Genomic DNA, 23,188 nt, shown 5'->3' on the forward strand with positions numbered 1-23,188 from the left:
AATGATTATTTTTTGTTGTTGTAAGTTTTTTCTATTACAAGTCTCACATGTCTCATTTACTATTGCTCTGGAAATGCTTCTTGTAGTTTAGATATAATTTGGTTCTTGGAATCATTGGATTGATTTTTGTATTGTAAGTGGAAAGTACGCTTATACGTTCGTTCCACTATATCCCTCATAGTTTTGTAAAAAAATTCTCCATTTCATTAACCTCCAAAGCCAGTCCAGATGAACTAAGGACCAATTCATCGTTATTTACATGGTATTTAATTTTTCTTTTTTTAAAACGACATTGATATTTTCCTTTGTTGTTGCTCCCTGTAGAACATTAAACATATATGAATTAACAAATTATTTGAAACATGTTATCTAATATTCTTAAGTATATTATTAATGAAAATTCTATAAAAAAAAAACTCATATCGAATAGTATTTTTTCATTCACTTGATTCATCCTTCTACAATTTTTCTATCAGAATTTTATGCTCTTCTACACTTAGATTAGAAAAATCTTATCGACCTTCTTCATTTTGTGGTGTTATGATATTCTGACACATAGGAAATAGTTAAGTACAACTTGGTCTAGTATAGAGTTAGGTATATAGTTAGGTAAAGTGTGTTTCTTTACCTTGTACATTTTGTAACTTACAATCCGACGACGGTCACGATATGTAGTGATCCGACGGTTCATTCTCTCCTCGGTATTACCGACACTTGATCCGTGGCTTGACACCCGATTGGTCCATGATTTCTATTTAAAGCGCATGGAGGGTCATTTGTAAGGTAATCCGTGCATGAGAGAAGCATATGTAAATTTTCATTCTTTTATTAAAAAATTGCCTGAAGTGGCTGCGTTGGCTCAGGCCGTGGACTGTTTCCCTCTTTGAGAGTTTTAACCACGTCAAAAATACTGGTGTATTGATCTGCGATCTGGTTGTGAGCGGTGTCCTTTGGTGTTCTGTCTGAGGAACTTACCCTGTAAATTCATACATGTGGCTCTGCATGATACACACTAACCAATACATATTAGTTAAATTTACATATAGTTCAAATATATTAATTTTGTAAATAATTTACAAAAGGCTTTCCTTCTCTGTTTTTTTCGATGTGTTATCATTGTGTCGATCAATATTTTTGTTACTTAACACCTTCTCAGACATTTTTTATCAATATGCAACCTGTGTCATTCAATACATAAGCCATTAAATATATTTTATACATAAATCAAATAATTTTCAGCCAAAAAGAGCTCCCCTGGTTCGTTTAACCCACTAAATGCACCAGAGATTTAACTGTTTAACACAGTCAGTGAAAATTGATTTTTTAAAATAGTTTTAAATTATGGCAGTGTGATTTGTAACGATAAACGCACCACAATGACCTAACGACGTTATTTGGTACAGGCACACAGGTGCTTTTGATCATACCCAGAGCACCGATGAACAGACTGAATAGAACGGACAGGGTTATAATACATCGGTGTATTGTATTACACAAGGAGCACTGATGCGTTATATTACATTACTGCACCACGAAACATATGCACTTTTTTTAAAAAATGGACAAGGTTGACAAAGTTTGGGTCTAATTCAATAAGTGAGCCCCCTACTTTACATGTCAAACACCCTATATATAGTAAGCACACAAACCCATTAAATCTAAAATGCATAAAATGAAAAACCCTAATTATGAAGTGGTAGAGGGAGTTAAACCCTAAGGTGAAATTTTGCAATCACATAAGCAAGAAGAAGTAAGGGTTTAAGGTAAGTATTGAATTTTTGTTTTTTCCTTTTGAATTTTAATTAAATTTAAATAGGAACAAAGATCGTAAAAAAATTACTAGTAAAATAAATAGTAATCTTTTTATAATACAGGTTTTTTTATTTATTTTTATTTTTTTCTAAATTGTGAATAAATCTAATACAAAATTGTAAAAAAAAAATTAACAGTAAAATTTAAAATTTTTGCTATGCAGGGTTTTGAGTGAATCACCATACCTTTCAAATTTTGATCTTTCTACGGTTCCAAAATATTTTGCTGCTTCATAGTGCTCCCAGTATGTCTCTCTTGCAAATGATCTCTCTTTTAATTAAAACCTAACAGAATTTGTCAAATGTTTTATTAGTAAAATCAACAATAAAATTTAAAAATTTTATAATGTAGACTTCTGAGTGAATCACCATAGTGCTCCTGGTATGTCTCTCTTGCAAATCACTCCCTTGAAATTTAGGGAAAAATAATGAACTAGTGAATAAATTTTTACTATTTAAAAGACTTTATGAGATTAGATTTTGAAAAATCAATTATTTCTCATTTTTTAATTAAAAAAAAACAAACAAACAAAAACAAAAAACTCGCTTTTTTTTTCTTAATCCGAACATCGGTGTGCTTACAAGTAAAGTGCATCGAAATTACAAGAGCACCAAATTTTTTCATCGCACCGACACGATACTTTTTCTTTTCTCTGAAATATAGAAACGGTATGATTAATATTTTAATGCAATTGTGCGGTTTGTATTTAAATGCATCAGTGTTATAATTATATAAGAGCACCGACATGGTAGAATTCCTTTTTATTTTCAAAATCTCAAAAATAGGTGTGTACCAATGTTGTTTTTATTTAAATGCATTAATGCGCTTTTGTACAAGAGCACTGATATGATAATATATTTTATATTTTTTGAATGTTGGAAACTGGTGTAGGTATTATTTGAACACCCTAGTATCTTTATGATTTAATAAATTCATTGGAGCGATTTGTTTTGATAAGCACACCAGTGGGGTTTAAAAGTTATCTAGAATTTTATTTTCACACAAAATGGCATATTAATCTCAAATTATCCTTTAAGACGCATCCACATGAATTACAGTAGTTCATAGTATACATTTTCCGCTTAAAGTCGCCTTATTCTTGAAAAATGGTTTGAAAACTATATTGAAATTTAGATTTTGGTTATATGGTTCTTGAAATTAATTTTAGATATGCACACAAAATTTTATTTTTGATTTTTCTCAAATGCAGGGACAAAATCTCAATAATATCAAATGGTCAATTCTTCAAATTCTAGCTCGTTCCATATTGTTGATCAAAGTCCTTCGCGGAGTTCTCCCTTTCCATCTCCAGTAAGTTCATATTTTATTTATATTTCGATTATCTAATTGTTTTTTTTAATCCATGTCAATTTGAATAAAAATGTATCCAAATTTGCAAGATCCTAATTTAGAATCGAGTTCAAATGCATAAAATATTCCTCCATTTCAAAAACGTCAAAAGGTCTTATCAAGAGCAGCATATCGCAAGCAGTTGGTAAATAAAAATGGACAACCTCTTCACCCTGCCAATTGGAACATGGCATATTCTAGCCGCAATCCTGGATCAATGATAGTAATAATTATTTGGTATAATGTAATTTTAACAAACTAATTGCATTGGCGTGCTTACTAATATCATATATATTATACTAATGATGTTCAATATTTTTTGAAATTATGATTCTAGTGATAATGAGTGACCCACCTACCATCTTCCGGTGCACCCCACTACAACATCAACTCGAGAGAAGGTTGCATTAAGAGAAATACTCAAAGGTGAGAAAGACTATTGCGAGATTTATTTTTTCCAGATCAAAATATTGAGGAAAAAAATTAGTACATATAAAAACAAGGGTTCCTTAACATAAAAAAACTCATACAAACAAGATGAAATGAAACTAGTGAATTTAATAATGTTTTATTTTGAACACCATACTATTTTTGTTCGATGAGCTCTAAATTTTCCTATGGATCTATGGTTCATAGGTTTTACGGATTTGCGGTTCCCGTAGGGGTTAGGGTAACAATCAAAGGTGAAAGGGCATGGCAGGGGAGATAAGCAATGAAGGTGCTTAGGTGGGTGGCCGATACGAATATTCTACAACTAGGATCTTGGGGGGTGATCTAAAATGATCATATGTTAAAACTGATGTAGATTTGATTGTGCCATTAATGAATAGATTGTTAACTGAAAGTGTTGAAAGCGTGAGAACTGCTCGAGAATAAGACTTTACAACAAATGAAAAAACATAAATAAGACCCAAAACAAAAGTGAAAACACCAAACACATAGTGATACCAGACAGCAAAATTGATTACAGAGTTCGTCTCTGATGGACTACATCTCTGGATCCGCTTTCAAGATGGGTGACTGCTTTATTAAGATTGAAACCAAGGATATCGATTACACAGAAATTTGACCGAACTGAATGTGCACGCAGACACTTCTAGTCACTGTTATGAGAAATCTCTCTGAACCGGCTTTCCAACGCCTATTACGGTTCCCAATTCTGACTTTGGATGCTTCGGTTACACTGAAAACAAAACTACCTCTATCCCTCCAAAACCTGGACATGAAACTCAAAACCACCCTCTTTTCACTTCAATGATCAAACTGCCTTTTAAAACCCACCAGGTACACTCTAACCCCTTATGTTGATTTTAGGAGTGAATCAGCTCAAAATAGGGTTTGTTGGTTTCGGTCTTGTTAGGTTTTACCACCTAGGAACACCATACATGGTCATCGCATTAGTTGTTGCACCAAAAACTGCAATAAAACCCAAAATAAACCTTATATTAAACACATAGCCTAATCCGGATTTAAACAGGAACGCAACAAATTACAGAGATAACCATATACACAAAGATGCAGCGGAAATAATACTTCATTTCATTAATGGAAAAATACTGAAATATGCTTACAACCAGAAATGGAAATAAACCAGCTAGGGCGATGGTAGCTTATCTCTGAGAAGAGATGTGATGGCTACATGCCTCTGAACTGTGTTACAATGAGGCTCGAAGGCCTATTTATTGTTGAGAAACAATGAAAAACCCTTAACATTCCAAAACCTAACCCTAGGAGATGAAACGCCAAACTGTGGGCCCCGTTTGGGGGTAAATTGGTACATCAACTTCCCGGGGTCGTAACTTTGGCATATGATCTCCGTTTGACGCGTACAATAGCTCATTAGAAAGATCTATCCGAGCACTATCATTGTTGGAACGGGCAACATCGGTCCATTCCATGGACCCATGTTGCCCCTGGATTCCCCAAAAAACGTCGTTTAGGGCCTCAAAACGGCTCCGAAAGTTCAGGACCCGAAAAACTGCTAAAAATAGTAAGTTGTGCTACAATTAAGGAAACTGAAAATGCTGAGAAAGACAATGGTGGGGGTCCAGGTGGACTTGGCAGGTGGCCACCGATATCCACCTGGATCATTCCTCCCCCCTTAGGAAGCAATGGTCCCCATTGCGTTGAGCTCCTCCGTGAGATGAGGAAACTTCTGCTGAACTTGTTCCCTGGTGAGCCACTTGCCCTGCTGAAGGAGTTGGCCTGCTTTGACAATTCGATACAGTTGGATATTCTGTTGGCGAGTGTTCTTGATCTGTGTGTCCATGATCCGATCAGTTGCAGCTTGTTCCATGCAATCTGGATTTAATTCTGTGGGTTTGAGCTGTGCAATGTCGGATGTGTCTAGCAATGGTGGAAAGTATGGCCGAAGGCGGTCCACATTGAACACTGGGTGCAGGCCAAGGAATGGGGGAATGCTGAGCTCAAATGCATTGTCTCCCATAGCCTTAGTAATGGTGTAAGGACCATATCGGAGTGGTCTCAATTTCCGATAGGCTCCAGTAAGGCGTTCCTTTTGCAAATGCAACCAGACTTTGTCGCCCACCTGAAACCTGTGTGGCACCCGGTGTTGATCATGTCGCTGCTTGTACTTGGCATTTGATTTCTCAAGGATGTCATGGACCTGCTGGCGAATATGTTGGATGCGCTCAATGAAGCTGGTGGCCTTATCTGTTTCGGACTGGACATGAGCTGAATTCATGTGAGTAGCTGCAAGGGGCATGGCCACATCAATGGGGCATAGTGGCTGGAATCCCAAACCCACCTGAAAAGGGCTATGGCCAGTGGAGCTGTGAAGAGATCGATTGTAGCTGTGCTGAACATAGGGGAGGCTCTCGTCCCATGTGCGTGGATGCTTTGAGTTATACATGTGCAGAATGTGCACAATCATCCTATTGACAACCTCTGTCTGGCCATCAGTTTGAGGATGGAAGGCTGTGGACTTCGTGAGTTTAGTGTCCAGCATTGACCAGAGACTGGACCAAAATGTGCTGAGAAACCGACTGTCCCGATCTGAGATGATAGACTGTGGGATCCCAAAGTGCACCCACACTCGTTCAAAGAAGAGTTTAGCAGTGGCTTCTGCTGTGATATTCTTCTTGCAGGCCATCATAATGGCCATCTTCGAGAACCTGTCGACGACCACAAAAACACAGTCATTTCCATGCTTAGTGGAAGGAAGGCCTGACATGTAATCCATGGAAATGGATTCCCAAGGTCGACTAGGGGTAGGCAACGGGGTATAGAGGTCGTGCTTCTTAATGGTCGGTTTGGCAATGGCACAGGCAGTACATGATCGGATGTACTTCCCAACATCCTGCCGAAGATTCGGCCAATAGAAATAATTTTGCAGTACTGCCACTGTTTTCTCGACCCCGAAATGCCCAGCAGCCCGACTGTAGTGTGCTTCCCAAATCATCTTGGCACGCTCGCTTGAAGGAACACAGAGGTGACCGAGGTGGCATAATAGGGCGTCCTGGAGGTGAAAATCTGCAACATGCCGACCCTCCAAGAGTGTCTGGTATGTGCGGCCGAATTCTGGGTCGCTTTTGTAGAGAAGTGGCCAATCAGCAGTCTCGTGCCCACAAGAGTTGAGCACGGTGGTTAGCGCCATGATCGGTGGCCGACTGAGGCAATCTGCGACATTATTGGTGCTGCCCTTTTTATACTTGATATTCAAGTGAAACTGTTGCAGGTATGTAGACCACTTCTGATGGCAATCATTCTGCAATTTCCCTTGGGTCTGTATGAACTGCAGAGGTCGGTGGTCTGTGTGGATGACCGTTTCCTTCCCCAAAATGTAATGCTTCCATTGTCGGCAGGCCTGTACAATGGAATACATCTCTTTATCATAAGTGGGGTACTTCTGGACTGTGTCTGAAAGTGTTTCACTGTGATATGCCACTGGATGTCCATGTTGAGTAAGGACTGCCCCAATAGCATAGTCAGAGGCATCTGTCTCGACCTCAAATGGTTGTTGTACATTTGGTAACGCGAGCACTGGTGCCGTGCAGAGGCGATCCTTCAATTCCCTGAATGCCTTCTGTTGAGATTCAGACCAAAAGAATTTTGCTTTCGCCCCGCCCTTGGTGACTTGACTCAAGGGCCAAGAAATATGAGAAAACCCCAACACAAACCTGCGGTAGAAGTTGGCAAGACCCAGAAAGCTACGGAGCTCTGTTAGAGTGGTTGGAGAGGGCCAATCCCGAATGACTTGGATCTTGGCCGAATCGACATGCACCCCCTGTTCATCAATGATGTATCCCAGATACTGAACCTGGGTCATGCCAAAAGTGCATTTCTCCAAATTGGCACATAGGTTGTGTTGCCGCAGTGTTTGGAGAACCTGTCGGATGTGGTGGAGGTGCTCTTCCCAACTCTGGCTGAAGATCAGAATGTCATCCAAGTATACTACTACAAAAGAGTTGGTGAATGGCCGCAAGATGTCATCCATTAGCCTCATAAAGGTTGCAGGGGCATTCGTCAATCCGAAAGGCATGACCAACCATTCGAAGAGGCCCTCCTTGGATTTGAAGGCAGTCTTCCACACATCGGAGGGTTCAATTGGTACTTGGTGATATCCTGACTTCAGATCGATCTTGCTGAAATATTTTGCCCCCTTTAGTTGGTCTAGGAGGTCATCAATCCACGGGATCGGGTACCTATTACGGACAGTGATCTTGTTCAGCGCCCGATAGTCAATACAGAGTCTCCACGTCCCATCCTTCTTCTGTACCAACACGATCGTGCTCCCACAGGGCGATGAACTCGGACGGATGTGACCTTTCTGCAGGAGCTCCTGAATCTGCCTCTTGATTTCATCGTTCTCCATAACGGAGCGCCGATAAATTGGTCCATTGGGTAGCGGCGCACCTGGGGTCAGATCGATGGAGTGCTTGACTTGACAGTGTAGAGGAACCCCTGCCGGGGAGGTGAAGATGTCCTCGTCTCCTCCACAACCTTGTCCATCTGTAGTTGTCGTGCAGAGGGACCCCGTTTGGAGGCCGCGGCCACTGTCTTCTTCTTTCCTTGAGGGCGTATCATCAGGAAAACAAATTTCCTGGTTTTGGAAATGATCTTACTGCATTGTTTTGCAGTAATCAAAGAGATGGCGGCAGGTGGTGCTACCTCTGGTATCCTGAACAACTTATTTCCCAATGTAATGATAACAGCACGGGGCCTTGATTCATACACAGCATGTCGCTTCCACAAGTATGGTTGTCCTAGTAATACATCACAAACTTCAAGGGGAGCAATGTCACACAATACCTCATTCGTGAAGGGCTTAATGTTGTATGGAAGGCGACACTGCTGGCTCACGCGAAGATCTCGTCCTTGGTGAAGCCACCCAATGGTGTATGGTTGTGGATGTGCTGTGGTCGGTAAGCCCAACCGCTTCACGACCTCTGCCGAAATGACGTTCTTTTGACTCCCGCTATCAACAATGAATTGTATTGGGGAGCCCTTTACCCACATCTGGGAGTGGAAGAGACGCTCCTCCTCCTCTGGATCTTCGGGTTCATTTTTCTGGATCTTTGTGGTAACAACCGTGGCGCTGGGATCCGCATCAATGATCTGCTTCCCTTTTTCATACCCCTTATCGGGTTCTGACTCAGAGTCGGAACATGCATCTGATTTTGAAACCTTTAGCTCAGCCACCAGTGACTGCTTGGCCCGACACTCACTTGTGTTGTGAGTGGAGCTCTTATGGAACTCGCACCATTTTCCAGTGTCCTTTCTCGGCTTCGCGGCGCTGTTCTTTGCTTGCGGCTTCGGCTGGTTGTCTTGGGCTGTCCCGCCTTGGCTTTGTCCTTTGTTCTGTGGTTTGGGGGCACCTTTCCCCTGCTTTGGATTCGCAGATCCAAAGTCTCGCTTCTTTTGTTTAAACTTCTGCTTGACCTTGACAGCATATCGGTATGCTGCGCCGAGCGAGGGGATGTTTAGGAATTGTATTTCTTCCTGGATGTACTTGTGCAGGCAGCCACGGTATTTGAGTATCAAATGTTGCTCTTAATCCTTGATACCCAACTTTGTGCGAAGGGTATGGAAAAGATTGGTGAACTCCGGCACGTCTTGGTCCCTTCCCTATCGCAGCGTGGTCCACTTTATGTATTCATCCTCATAGCTTCTGACAGGGTAGTACTGCTCCTTGATGGCATCCCGGAACGAATCCCAGGTGGGTGCGGCTGAAAATAGTGAGCCAGTACTTTCATCCTTCTGCTCGCAGTAGGTTTCCCACCAGTCCTTGACGTGGGGGGCTGCTTTGAGAAGAGCAAAAACAATCTTTTCCCGACTCGAAAATTCATGAACAGAAAAATAACCCTCTAGCAGATTTAACCATTTATCTACGGCATCTGCGTCTATCTGACCCTCGAATATGGGTATTTCAAAATTAACTTGTACCTTAAAGGGTGTGGCGTTTCCAGAGTAGCTGTTGGAAGCCGATGCATTGCTTCTGGGTAGCCGCTGAAGGATCTGGGCAAAGCTGTCCATCATCGCGTTCCGTTGTCGCTTGAGGGCTTCTTCGAGCAAGATTTTGATGGGATCTCCTGCCCCCTCGTCTTTCTTCTCGTCCGCCATGGGAGGCCGTCGGGATTTGCGAGGCTGGTCTTGCAAAGGTTCAACCAGTTCAAGCCCTAACTCCTTATATCCCGACCTTGTTGGGGACATGCAAAGAAAAACAGAGAAAAAGCAGACCGCTCTGATACCACTGATCCGGATTTAAACAGGAACGCAACAAATTACAGAGATAACCATATACACAAAGATGTAGCGGAAATAATACTTCATTTCATTAATGGAAAAATACTGAAATATGCTTACAACCAGAAATGGAAATAAACCAGCTAGGGCGATGGTAGCTTATCTCTGAGAAGAGATGTGATGGCTACATGCCTCTGAACTGTGTTACAATGAGGCTCGAAGGCCTATTTATTGTTGAGAAACAATGAAAAACCCTTAACATTCCAAAACCTAACCCTAGGAGATGAAACGCCAAACTGTGGGCCCCGTTTGGGGGTAAATTGGTACATCAACTTCCCGGGGTCGTAACTTTGGTATATGATCTCCGTTTGACGCGTACAATAGCTCATTAGAAAGATCTATCCGAGCACTATCATTGTTGGAACGGGAAACATCGGTCCATTCCATGGACCCATGTTGCCCCTGGATTCCCCAAAAAACGTCGTTTAGGGCCTCAAAACGGCTCCGGAAGTTCGGGACCCGAAAAACTGCTAAAAATAGTAAGTTGTGCTACAATTAAGGAAACTGAAAATGCTGAGAAAGACAATGGTGGGGGTCCAGGTGGACTTGGCAGGTGGCCACCAATATCCACCTGGATCATAGCCATTGGCAGCTTGCTGACTGGGCAGGATTGGTTGTGTTATGTGTGACCAGTCGCGGTCTAACTGCACGCTGCTACCTCCGTGCTTACCCCCGGTGGTTCCAACTTGCGGTGCTCCGGCGATTTGCATGTGACTACTATAACCTCCGACTGTTGCACTTAATGCCACAGTTAACCTCCGCCTAACTGTTCACCATAATTGTTATCTCCCGACGGCTAATCCACATCCGAACACATCACATGGTTCCCGACACGGTCACGATTAGGAGGTTTCCCATTCCACGACAGTTGATGGCTAACATCTAACTCATCTCACATGTCAACTACCCCGCGGTCTTCTCCACAGTTTCCAAGCCCGAAGGCTTATTCCACTACAGTTAGCATTTGCTCTATTCACATGACCACTACAACCAAGGTTGACTCCATACGTGTTGCGGTTAATGCTAACCTTGTCGGTCTCAGTCACATGCAGATGCTCCGACACAGTCTACCTCCATGTGATGATTGTTATAACCATTTACAATGTTTTGTATTGTATTTAATATGGACGAGAGGGTAATAAACTTAGGTTTATGTGCCTTATGTAGGTTCAATACCTAGTTTGAATTGCAAAGTGGTCTGATAGGCATAGGATTAGGGTTAGGTTCTTAGGACTTAGGGTTAGGCTTTTTAACACATGGTTTTGGAATGTAACATGGTCCATTAGGTTTTTTGTAACTTAGGTTTAGGCATAGGTTAATGGGTTTAGGATTAGGTTAATTTTTAAAAATAACCTTTTACATCAAATTGTCACAAAGTAAAATTCGCGACAATCGTAACATGATGACGACAACCAAACCCTGCAAAAGGATGATAAACCCACATCGACACTAAATCCTGTGAGGCGGATGACAAACACATGTCGACAACCAAATCCTGGCAGACTGAAGACAACCACATGTCGAAAGCCAGGTACAAAAACCATATCACCATGAAGACCATTGACATCACCTAAACAACCTAAACCATATACAACACTGTCGAAACTGAATGACACCGAACTAAATTGCTGACAATGACACTGAACTTGTGTAACTGATTTGACGAGATCCTCCTACATCAATCCTCTCCACTTGAAAGCTTTTGGACCACAAAAGTTTGACTAGACACATAATAAATGAGGGTAGAGCTCCCTCACTCTCCACCTTGTCCGGAAAATGTACCAATACATTCGATTAACCACCTGAAAGTGAAGACCTTGATGACATTGACCATGGAACATTTTGAATCAGTGACCTGTTTCATCCATCTGCAATATGTACAACTTGAAATTTTGATCAAACAACCTGTTACGAATATGGTAATTGATTTCTTTCCACGAAATACCATGAGTTAGTGATTCATAATCATCTTTGAAAATAGACTCTACATGATATTGTTCAATACTTTTCAAATGTATTAACAATCTATATTGCGGAATGACAGACAATCAAAAACATTTTTGACATCAAACCATCTACTTGACTTGTGATACTTTCCTGATTCCTGATTACTAAGTGAACTTGCTGCAAATAATCCATCAAATTGTAATTTGAAAACTGCTGCAACTTAGTTTGTCTTTGAAAGTATTGAACTAGTTGTTGATTTATTTGAATCAATGTTTCTTCATTTATTAAATGATGTTTCCATTGATTAGCACTTTCCCCTTATGCATAAGTTTCCCTTAAATTCTTTGACATTGTTTTAGGAAAGGCTTTGATATGAAAACAAATAGGTTTCCTCTCCACTTGAAAAGAGGCTTCCAAACTGTTTGAACATGAATTCGTAACACAATATAAGAGAAATTGAACACTAATTTTCCCAAACACTAACCTGCATCCTTGTAACTGATATTTTCCAAACTGAATCGATTCATTCTGACATTAGGAAGAGGAGCTTTAGGCACAAACTATAATTCATGTTGTATTCCCTGCATATGAGTAAGATTTTTGGTTTCTTTAAATAGAACTGGAAAAGTTTCTACCTCTTTGATCAAACTATCTTTAAACTGGGAGTCATAACTTGAACAAACATCATGTTGATTCTTATGTTGTTCCTTTACACACCTTATTACAAATCTTTTATTTGAACTTATTAATCGCTTCATCTTATTAGAAACACTATTCAAAGGATCTTTATTTTGATGTTCCCTGACAATAAATTCAACCCCATCTTTCTTAAGGTGATATTTATGTTCTCTCCTGTAAAATATTGCATCACAGTCACAAAGATAAGGAATTCCTAAGACAACTCCACATATGTCTATTGGAACCACATCTAATTCCACTTCATCAATGTAATTAGCTATAATGGCAAATCTTAATCGGCACTATTTTGTGACTTTTATCTGAGTTGATTTTTTTAGCCATCCTAACGGGTAAGGTCTTGGATGATTCCATGTCTCCAAACCTAAATTCTTAACTAAATATTCAAATATTAAATTGGCTTGTGATCCACTGTCAAACATTGTATCTATCTTTGTGTGCTCAGAAGTTATCCTTATGTTAAACAATTCAACTCTTTTATCCTCATGTGAAGGATTTATGTTTGATGAAGATGCAATAGTATTCGAACTTGAACCAGTGTCAAAAGTTTTACATGTCGTAACCATAGCAATTATCCTCCTTTCATCACCTGAATCTAAACCTAGATCTTGTTGGACTGCTGCAATTGCCTTCTTTTCATCTTTCTCCTTAAGGAACTTTTTGGGCTTAAGTTCTGGATGAAGTTTCCAACACTTAGATTCATCATGACCGATTCTCTGGCAATGAGAACAAGTAAGTCTTTCCTTCTGAGCTATCGTTGATTTCTTTCTCTTCGAATTATTCTTCCCCTTACTGTCATTGGAATCTTTGATTTCCAACTCTTTGGATGATTGCGATGAAAACTTGAATGGTTCGTCACCTGATTCAATATGTATGGCCTGAACACACACTTCATCAAAATCATCAGGATTAAACATCAAAAATGTATGTTGCAAATATGAATGTAAACTGCTAATGTATTTTAATAAAGTTTCATGTGTATCTAATGAAATACCAAGCACCAATGCTTTCTTTCTGAACTCCTGAGTAAACTCCAGAACACTCTACCCTTTACCTTTCCTCAAATGTTGTCAATCAATAACAGCTTGATGCATGTATCCTAAAGGATAGAATTGTTTCCTAAGAGATTTTAAAAACTTAGACCATGAAGAGATGACTTTTCCTTTTCGCTTTACATCTATCTGAGTTTTACTTTCCCACCAAATTAAAGTTGTTCCCCCATTCTAAGTTTAGCTAACTGAATTTTCATTTTATCATCAGAAATTTTATGAATACGACAATACACTTCTAACTGCTTAATCCAGTTATCTAGCTTTTCAGTATTCATTTTGCCATCATAAATAGGTAACTCAAATTTCACATCAAGTTTCAAAAGAGATGTTTTCTTAAGTTTCTTTTCTGTTTCATATGTTGCACTAGAATAAGAAGATAATGATGATGATGGAGATGATGGAGGTGAAGGTGGTTTATCAGCCTTGCATTTACCTTTTTCCTTCTTCGATGTCTTTGAAGAAGAATTTGAATCTCTCACCTTCTTGTCTTCGTAGAGTTCTCCCAACATCTGCTGCATAGTCAAGAATTCTTACTGAAATTGTTCATCACTCATCTTAGTTTCATTATTTCCACCTGCATCAGATCCTGTCATGGTCGACTTATGAACGACTCGTCGCTTTCCAATCTATGGATCAATCTGCTCAAGGATTCCTTCTCCACGTTGCGACTTTGACCTGGTTAACATTCAATGGAAACTTCTACAAACACAACTTGCTCTAATACCAAATTATATGATCTAAAATGATCATATGTTAAAACTGGTTTAGATTTGATTATGCCATTAATGAATAGATTGTTAACTGAAAGTGTTGAAAGCATGAGAACTGCTCAAGAAGAAGACTTTGCGACAGATGAAAAAAACATAAATAAGACATAAAATAGAAGTAAAAACAGCAAATACATAGCGATACCAAACAACAAAATTGATTATAGAGTTCTTCCCTGATGGACAACGTCTCCGGGTCCGCCTTCAAGACAGGCGATCGCTTTATTAGGATTCAAAACAAGGAGGTCGATTACACAGCAATTTGACCGAACTGAATGTGCATCGTAGGCACTTCTAGTCACTGTCATGAGAAATCTCTTTGAACCATCTTTCCAATGCCTATCATGGTTCCCAATTCTGACGTTGGATGCTCCTGTTACACTAAAAACAAAACTGCCTCTATCCCTCCAGAACCTACACATGAAACTCAAAACCACCCTCTTTTCACTTCAATGAGCAAACTGCCTTTTAAAACCCACTAGCTACACTCTAACCCTTCATGCTAATTTTAGGAGTGAATCAACTCAAAATAGGGTTTGTTGGTTTTGGTCCTGTTAGGTTTTACCACCTAGGAACACCATACATGGTCATTGCATTAGTTGTTGCAACAAAAACTGCAATAAAATCCAAAATAAACCTTATATTAAACACATAACCATTGGCGGCTTGCTGACCGGGCGGGATTGTTTGACTATTACGTGTGACTAGTCACGGTCTAAACATAGGCTGCCACCTTCGTGCTTACCCCCGGTGCTTCCGGCTTGCAGTGCTCCAATAGTTTGCATGTGACTACTATAACCTCCAACCTTTGCGCTTTTAATGCCACGATTAACCTCTACCTAACTGTTCACCATAACTGTTATCTCCCGACAACTAATCCACATCCGGTCACATCACATGGTTCCCGTCGCGATCACAGTTAGGAGGTTTCCCATTCCGCGACAGTTAATTGTTAACCCCGACGGCTAACATCTAACTCTGCTCACATGTCAACTACCCTGCGGTCTTCTCCGCAGTTTCCAAGCCCGATGGCTTATTACGCTACGGTTAGCATTTTATTTGTTCACATGACCACTACAACCAAGGATGACTCCATACCCGCTGCGGTTAATGCTAACCTTGTCGGTCTCAGTCACACGCAGATGCTCTAGCGCGGTCTACCTCCACAATTATGACTGTTATAACCATTTACAATGTTTTGTATTGTATTTAATATGGCTGAGAGGGTAATAAACTTAGGTTTATGTGTCTTATGTAGGTTCAATACATAGTTTGAATTGCAAAGTGGTTTGATAGGTATAGGATTAGGGTTAGGTTCTTAGGACTTAGGGTTAGGCCTTTTAATGCATGGTTTTGGAATGTAACGTGGTCCATTAGGTTTTTTGTAACTTAGGTTTAGGTATAGGTTAATGGGTTTAGTATTAGGTTTGGATTAGGTTAATTTTTAAAAATAACCTTTTACATCAAATTGTCAGAAAGTGACAATCGCAACAATCATAACATGATGATGACAACCAAACCCTGAAAAAGGATGATAAACCTATGTCAACACTAAATCTTGCGAGGTGGACAACAAACACATGTCAATCACCATGAAGACCATTGACATCACCTGAACAACCTGAACCGTATACAACACTGTCGAAACTAAACGACACGGAACTGAATTGTTGACGACGACACTGAACCTGTGTAACTGATCTGACGAGATCCTCCTGGATCAGGGGGGCTTTAGTTTAGTACATAACTACAGCGGTCTGAAGGCGTGTTGTTGTCAACTTGATAGTTAATGTGGTTGCAGTTGGGAAATCCTCCTACTAAGATGGATGAAGAGCTAGTAGATTACTCTTTGGACTCATTAGAGTTAGTGCCAATTTGGGCAGAATCTTCAGCTACATAATCAGGATTGGAATCTTTGATGCCAGAAGGGTCGTCGAAACTATAGACAGAATCCCCGATGTCTTCCACGGTGGAAATTTTCGGGATCTCCACCTCTTGGGATATTTTAGGAAATTTTATGTCGCCAGAAGGGCATACCTCTCTAGGGTTTCAATGGTATGGGGGTTTGGAGCACCTGTTGTCATTTTTTCTAGCACATGTAGCACAAGTGCTTCAGGAGATATAGAAAGCTTCCTAGAGACAACCTCTGGTTGATTGTAGACCTGTGCCCCAGACATCTTAAGAGAGGAGTGCTTTGGATATTATGAGTAGGGCTTTCTACTACACTCCAATTTTCATGTAGTTGGAAAAACATAATAAAGGGGGCTTGGTTCAATAGTCTTTCATTACATTAGACTCAAACACATACATGGATATAAATGCACAGGGGGTAGATCTAGTTCATCTCAAAGAGAAATGAATGATTCTAGTGGCCAACTCACAACAAGAGGCAACATTAATATTGGCGTTGTAGTAACATGAAGGAGGAAAGAAAGGATTGAATTCAATGCATAGGGTTGTAAACAAAATAGAATCCTAAGCAGCAATGTTCCGACATAAGTATGGAAGATTCAAGAGGTAGAATGGCAGAAATAGTGGAGTGTTAATCATGGATACATTTATCACAAAATAACATTAAGTAAATATGTGCACATTACAGGTACATAAGTAAATTTGTAGCTAACACAGGTACTATTACTACATAGCAACAAATATACAACCATGAACAAGGGTGAAACCTGTAGGTCATTACATTATTTCAGAGGGAGAAAAACATACATGAAGTGATAAACAAAGGAGAAAACATATTGCACATTGCACTAATAGGAATCAACAAAACATTTTCATTAATCCTCAAATCTAAATCACCAATCCATTACATTTAACAAGATATTGCTCAAGTCCCTCATGAACAAGCAAGTAGAACCAAAAGTGGAATCACATAATTTGGACCTCTCGGTTGCAGAATTCTAGAACATGTATTAATTGTTTCTTCCCCTTATTTGTAAGGAGAGGGGGAGATTTGAATCAACAATTACAAAATATCTCATCCAAGGACCAGTTGTCCAATCGACTAGCTATCTTGGCATGCGATAGCTCTGCGGCCCAAAATGATTGCAAAGGATTTGATTCCTTTCTTGAAAATACACAAAATTTACAGAATAATAGAAAAAGGAAAAATGAAAGATGATGGAGGAAGTATCCCTATTCCATTTCTGATATTTCCCCTGATCAGGCCACGTCTTTGCCTTGGTTTGCTTCTCCTACTACTAAGTCGGTTCCAATCACTTTCGCCTTAACTCCTTGACTTCACCACTCTCTCGAGTTGGAAGCGATCAACTGTGTTTTCTTGTCACAGAATAGAAGTGGAGATTATCCTAGCAGACCTTCAAAGTATGACTGAGTGGAGCTCCTTGTGAGCCATTAAGTCTTTCTCAGTTCCATATTTCTATTTACTCTCCGAATTCATGCAAGCGAAGCAGTCAAATTCATTCTTGTGGCTATTGTTGTCTTGGGTTTCTTGTTACAGAGGCTTCTACAAGAATAGCCCATATCAATTTCCCACTGCTCCATGACTTCATTCAATGCCTCAGCTACCGACCCATACACCTTCAAAGCTCTATACCATACTATCAGAACATCATTGCATCAAGACTTTTAGTCTTAAAACATTACAAAATAGTGAGCTCCAATGTCCCTTGGCCCCCTTTGGTTTAGCACCTTATTTTAGTTTTCATCATATGATCGGGAGCCATGACCAAGAGCTTAGCCTTAAGATGCTAAGGCCTTTAGACTCCTGTCGGGGCTATCTTTCCTTTGGAAACTATTCTCCGCCCCTAGTTCATGAAGTCCTTCTTTACTATATGCTAGCCCACATATTGGGGCTCCTCAGTCGGTGTTTTCAAATCAAGGATTTAACTTGGAGTGATGTGATATTAGGTTTCGTCGATCACTGATCGCCTTTCGTGTTTAGCCCTTAGTTCTTTGGCTCTGTGACCACGGGCTTGCGCTTGTATCGAAGCCCCTTTATCGGTGGATCATAATTGAAGGTTTTATTATGGAGTTGTGACAATGCTCATCCTCTGATCATTGATCGCCGATGTGACATCACCTCTGCAATGTGTCACCTTGTGAGTGGTGACAAATGCCGCCCTGTTTTCGCCCCTTATGATCCTAAAAATGTTGTACATGCCACCCGTACATTGTACTGCCATGTCATGTTGATGCCAGCTATCCCATGTCCCTTATCGGAACCAATCATGTGCCGCCATGTGTCGTGTATCAGAGCCAATCTTACGTTGCCACACATCCCGTTGGAGGAGAGAGAAAAGGCCCGGTCCTGCACTTGGTTTTTCATTAATTTTCTTTGTTACTTTTTTCGAGGTATTCCCCGACATTTTGTACTGTCGACCCTCTTTCCCCGCAATTTCTTTGTAGTGGTCATTTAAAGATTGTCAAGACCTCCGATTTGCAGGATCAACGATATGCCAAGACCTGGGATTTTACCCTTGGGCATTTTCTCCTTGTCTTCTGGTTTTTCAATGGTAACTTCAATCTGCTCTAGCTTTTGATTCCATAGTCCATTTGAGGAGTTTTGTATACCGTTGGAAAGATAGTTCTGAGCACTATCCATTGGAGGGGGTCCAATTTAGTTTTGAGGGCTTGTGTGGCCTCTGAGATGGCTACAAACCCTTATATTCTTTTGTACTTTGGTTAGCTGAAAACAAATTTTGCAATGAGTGACAACAATTGATCCAACTGGGGACATTGCCTTGCTGGCAAGGTGTTGAGAACCTACAGACCAGTAGCCTTCACCATTAGGCATGGAGTCAAAAATTATAATGCACTTATACAACCAGAAAATCTCCATGGAACTTTGTTTGTAGGGAGTCCTTTCCTCATCAAATTGAAATGTTGAAATATAAACTTTAATAACTGGAAATTAAATGCTCCGCTAGTGAGCTTATTTATATACAACTCCTACTTATGTATAGGGCATCAATTCACCTAAGTGAGTTCAATCCTCCAATGGAACCAAGTTAGCATTTGGGTGCTAGACCAAATTTCTCCCTGTTGCTTAAATTTAAAAATTAAAATAAGCATGCACCATGAAAAATCTTCAAACAAAAAACTTGATGCATACTCCAGAAACAACCTTTGTTGCTGGCCAAAGAATGTGCTCATGTAATCAGCTACAGGGTCATAGAACTAACAAGAAAAATTTGTAGCTACCTTATTTTCATGAAACATGTATTAACCAATATCTTCTTAGTCAGTGTAGCCACAAATATTGTTCAACTCCTCAGCCTTAGATTTTTCAAGAAAATCTTGTTGTTGGAAGCCTTCTCCCCACTTGCTGGTAAACCACTCCCTTTGAACATTTGTAACCATCTCATCCTCCTCTAAATAATATAAATCATAACTTCGAGGAGGTTCTTGAACTTTTTCTCCAAGCGAAGGATGTGAATCATGGACTAGAGCCTCTTTGTTGACCTCCTCGTGGGCCTCCTCTTCTTGTATGACTGGGATTTTTATGGATCTACGTCACTTGACTCTCCATTGGAGTCATATACATCATACGAAGGAGACTCATCAACTTTGGTTGAATGAGAGCTCTAAGGGTTTATTTGCAGCTCTATGATGTCTCCTTGTTCTCTTTATTGGTCATTGGGTGATGCTTCTTGATACGAGTATATGTTTTCTTGGAGCGGAGCTCCACAAACATCTTCAACAGGGTTATTAACCTAAATAATATTTTCATCATTGTAATATGTACAGCGATCTTCAAACAGAGCATCTAGAGGATATAATCTTTTGCAATAATGATTGAATGCTATGTGAAAACTATTTAAGGAATATATGCTACCACGAGATATTTTTTTGTACCAAATTCTAACATAGTCTTCTAAAGAGTACATGAACAAATTCATTTGCACATCTTCAAAAATAATACTATGTTGTTCCCTGCATTCATGAAAATCCTTAAGGTGTTGGTTGGCCTTCTATCTGTGTTTCCACTAAATCTAGGCAAATAGGTATTCCATTCATGAAATGAAGGTACATGATTGGGATAACCAGCAATAGAAGAAAAATCCATTGGGGCAAATTTATTGGTCAGGAATGCAGGAATGGCCATTTTGAAAACCTTCCTACATGAGTGATCTCAGGTTCAAAGTTAGCGAAAAATTTTCGACTGCTTTAGCATCAGAGCGAGTATGAGGTTGCTTGAAAGTCAGGATGATCAAATAGAGATATAGACAGTGGAGTCGCCGGGATGTTTACCATTAAATTGAAACAGTGGAGTCGCCAAGGTGAGAGATCTTCAACCCACACTTCCCTTTCTCACCTAACAGAGGGAATGTAATGATTTGTTGTACCCAGGGGAAAATATTCTAATCTCTTCCCTAGAAATGGCACCAAAAAGATGTTGTCGCTTTTTCTAGCACCTGTAACACAAGTGCTTCAGGAGATATAAAAATCTTCCTAGAGACAACCTCTGGGTTGATTGTAGACGAGTGCCTAGGACATCTTAAGAGACGAGTGCTTTGGATATTATGAGAAGGGCTTTCTATTGAACTCCAATTGTCACGTAGTTGGAAAAACAAAATAAAGGGGGCTTGGTTGAATAGTCTTTCATTACAGTAGAATCAAGCACATACAGGGATCTAAATGCACAGGGGGTAGATCTAGTTCATCTCAAAGAGAAATGACTGATTATGGTGGCCAACTCACAACAACAGGCAACCTTAATATTGGCATTGTAGTAACATAAAAAGGAGGAAAGAAAGCAGGTAATTCAATGCATAGGGATGTAAATAAAACATAATCATAAGCAACAATGTTTCGGCAGAAGTATGGAAGATTGAAGAGGTGGAATGGCAGAAACAGTGGAGCGCTAATCATGGATAAATTTATCACCAAATAACATTAAGTAAATATGTGCACATTATAGGTACATAAGTAAATATGTAGCTAACACAGGTATTGTTACTACTTAGCAACAAATATACAACCATGAACAAGGGTGAAACCTACAACTTCATTACACTATTTCAGAGGGAGAAAAACATACATGAAGTGATAAACAAAGGAGAAAACATATTGCACATTTCTTTGATAGGAATCAACAAAATAGTTTCATTAATCCTCGAGTCCAAATCATCAGTCCATTACAGTTAACAAGATATCGCTCAAGCACCTCATGAACATGAAACTAGAACCAAAAGCGGAAACACATAATTTGGACCTCTCGGGTGCAGAATTTTGAAACTTGTATTAAGTGTTTCTTCCCCCTATTTATAAGGAGGGGGGGAGATTTAAATCAACAGTTACAAAATATCTCAGCCAAGGGCTAGTTGTCCAATTGACTAGCTATCTTGGCATGCAATAGCTCTGTGGCCCAAAATGATTGTAAATGATATGACTCCTTTCTTGAAAATACAAAATAATAGAAAAAGGAAAATGGAAAGATAATGGAAGAGGTATCCCTATTCAGTTTCTGATATTTCCCCTTATCAGGCCATGTCTTTGCCTTGGTGTACTTCTCCTGCTGCTCGGCCAGTTCCATTCGCTTTCGCCTTAACTCCCTAACTTAACCACTCTCTCGAGTTGGTAGTGATGAACTGTGTTTTCTTGTCATAGAGCAGAAGCAAAGATTGTCCTGGCAGTCCTTCATAGTATGACTGAGTGGAGCTCTGTGCTGAGCCATTAAGTCTTTATGTGTCCCATATCTCCATTTACTCTCCAAAGTTGTGCAAGTGAAGCAATCAAATTCATTCTTGTGGTTATTGTTGTCTTGGGTTTCTTTTTGTAGAGGCTTCCACAAGATCAGCCCATATCGATTTCCCACTGCTCCATGCCTTCATTTAATGCCTCATCTACTGACCCATATGCCTTAAAAGATTTGTACCATACTATCGGAACATCACTACATCAGGACTTTTAGTCTTAAAACATTACAAAACAGTGAGCTCTGATGTCCCTTGGCCCCCTTTGGTTTAGCGCCTTATTAGAGTTCTCGTCATATGACTAGGGGCCATGACCAGGAGCTTAGCCTTAACGGGCTAAGGCCTTTAGACTCCTATCGAGGCTATCATTCCTTTGTAAACTATTCTCTTCCCCTAGTTCGTGAAGTCCTTCTTGACCATGTTCTATCCCACATATGGAGCTCCTCAGTTGGCGTTTTCAAATCTTGGATTTAACTTGGAGTGATGCGATATCAGGCTTCACCAATCGTCGATCACATTCCGCGCTTAGCCCTTGGTCCTTTGACTCTTTATGTGACCGCCAGCAAGCACCTGTATCGGAGCCCCTTGATCGGAAAATCACAATCGGAGGTTTTACTATGGACTTGCGACAATGCTCATCCTTCAATCATCGATCACCGATGTGACGTCATCCTTTTCCACGTGTCACCTTGTGAGTGGTGACACATGTCGCCTTATTTTGGACCCTTATGATCCTCAAAACGTTGAATCTGCATGTCACATGTATGTTTTGTAGAGCTGAGGCTTCTGTGATCCATAACAAGTTTGCGAGAGATTTTTCGGCGAAAATCACATGAGAAACCATTTGTCGACGCGTTTCGAACCAACCAGTGTGGTTCATCATCGGGACAAGTTGAAGAAACAGATCCAGCTTAGCAAGTTAAATAGACAGAGCAGAGCCTCCAACAGCTAAAAAGACCAACAGCTACTTTTGACTAGGTACCGGGAACAAAACCCTTTTTAATAATTTAAGGGAAAAAGTTACCCTAGGGGGACCAATCCCTTAAAATAAAAATAATTTTATGATAATTTTATGTATGTTTTACTGCCACGTCATGTACCCCATGTCCCTTATTGGAACCAATCATGTGTC

The 23,188-nt window shown here is 40.0% G+C and overlaps 1 pseudogene; it reads right to left on the bottom strand.

Moving 5' to 3' along the window:
- Nucleotides 1–23,188, bottom strand: part of LOC149138242 (glyceraldehyde-3-phosphate dehydrogenase, cytosolic-like) — a 144,110-nt pseudogene that overhangs the window by 88,579 nt on the left and 32,343 nt on the right.

This window comes from Pinus tabuliformis, chromosome X (assembly GCF_031772625.1).
Source record: "Pinus tabuliformis cultivar Carrire ecotype Pingquan chromosome X, CPIR1, whole genome shotgun sequence".
Classification (NCBI taxonomy): domain Eukaryota; kingdom Viridiplantae; phylum Streptophyta; class Pinopsida; order Pinales; family Pinaceae; genus Pinus; species Pinus tabuliformis.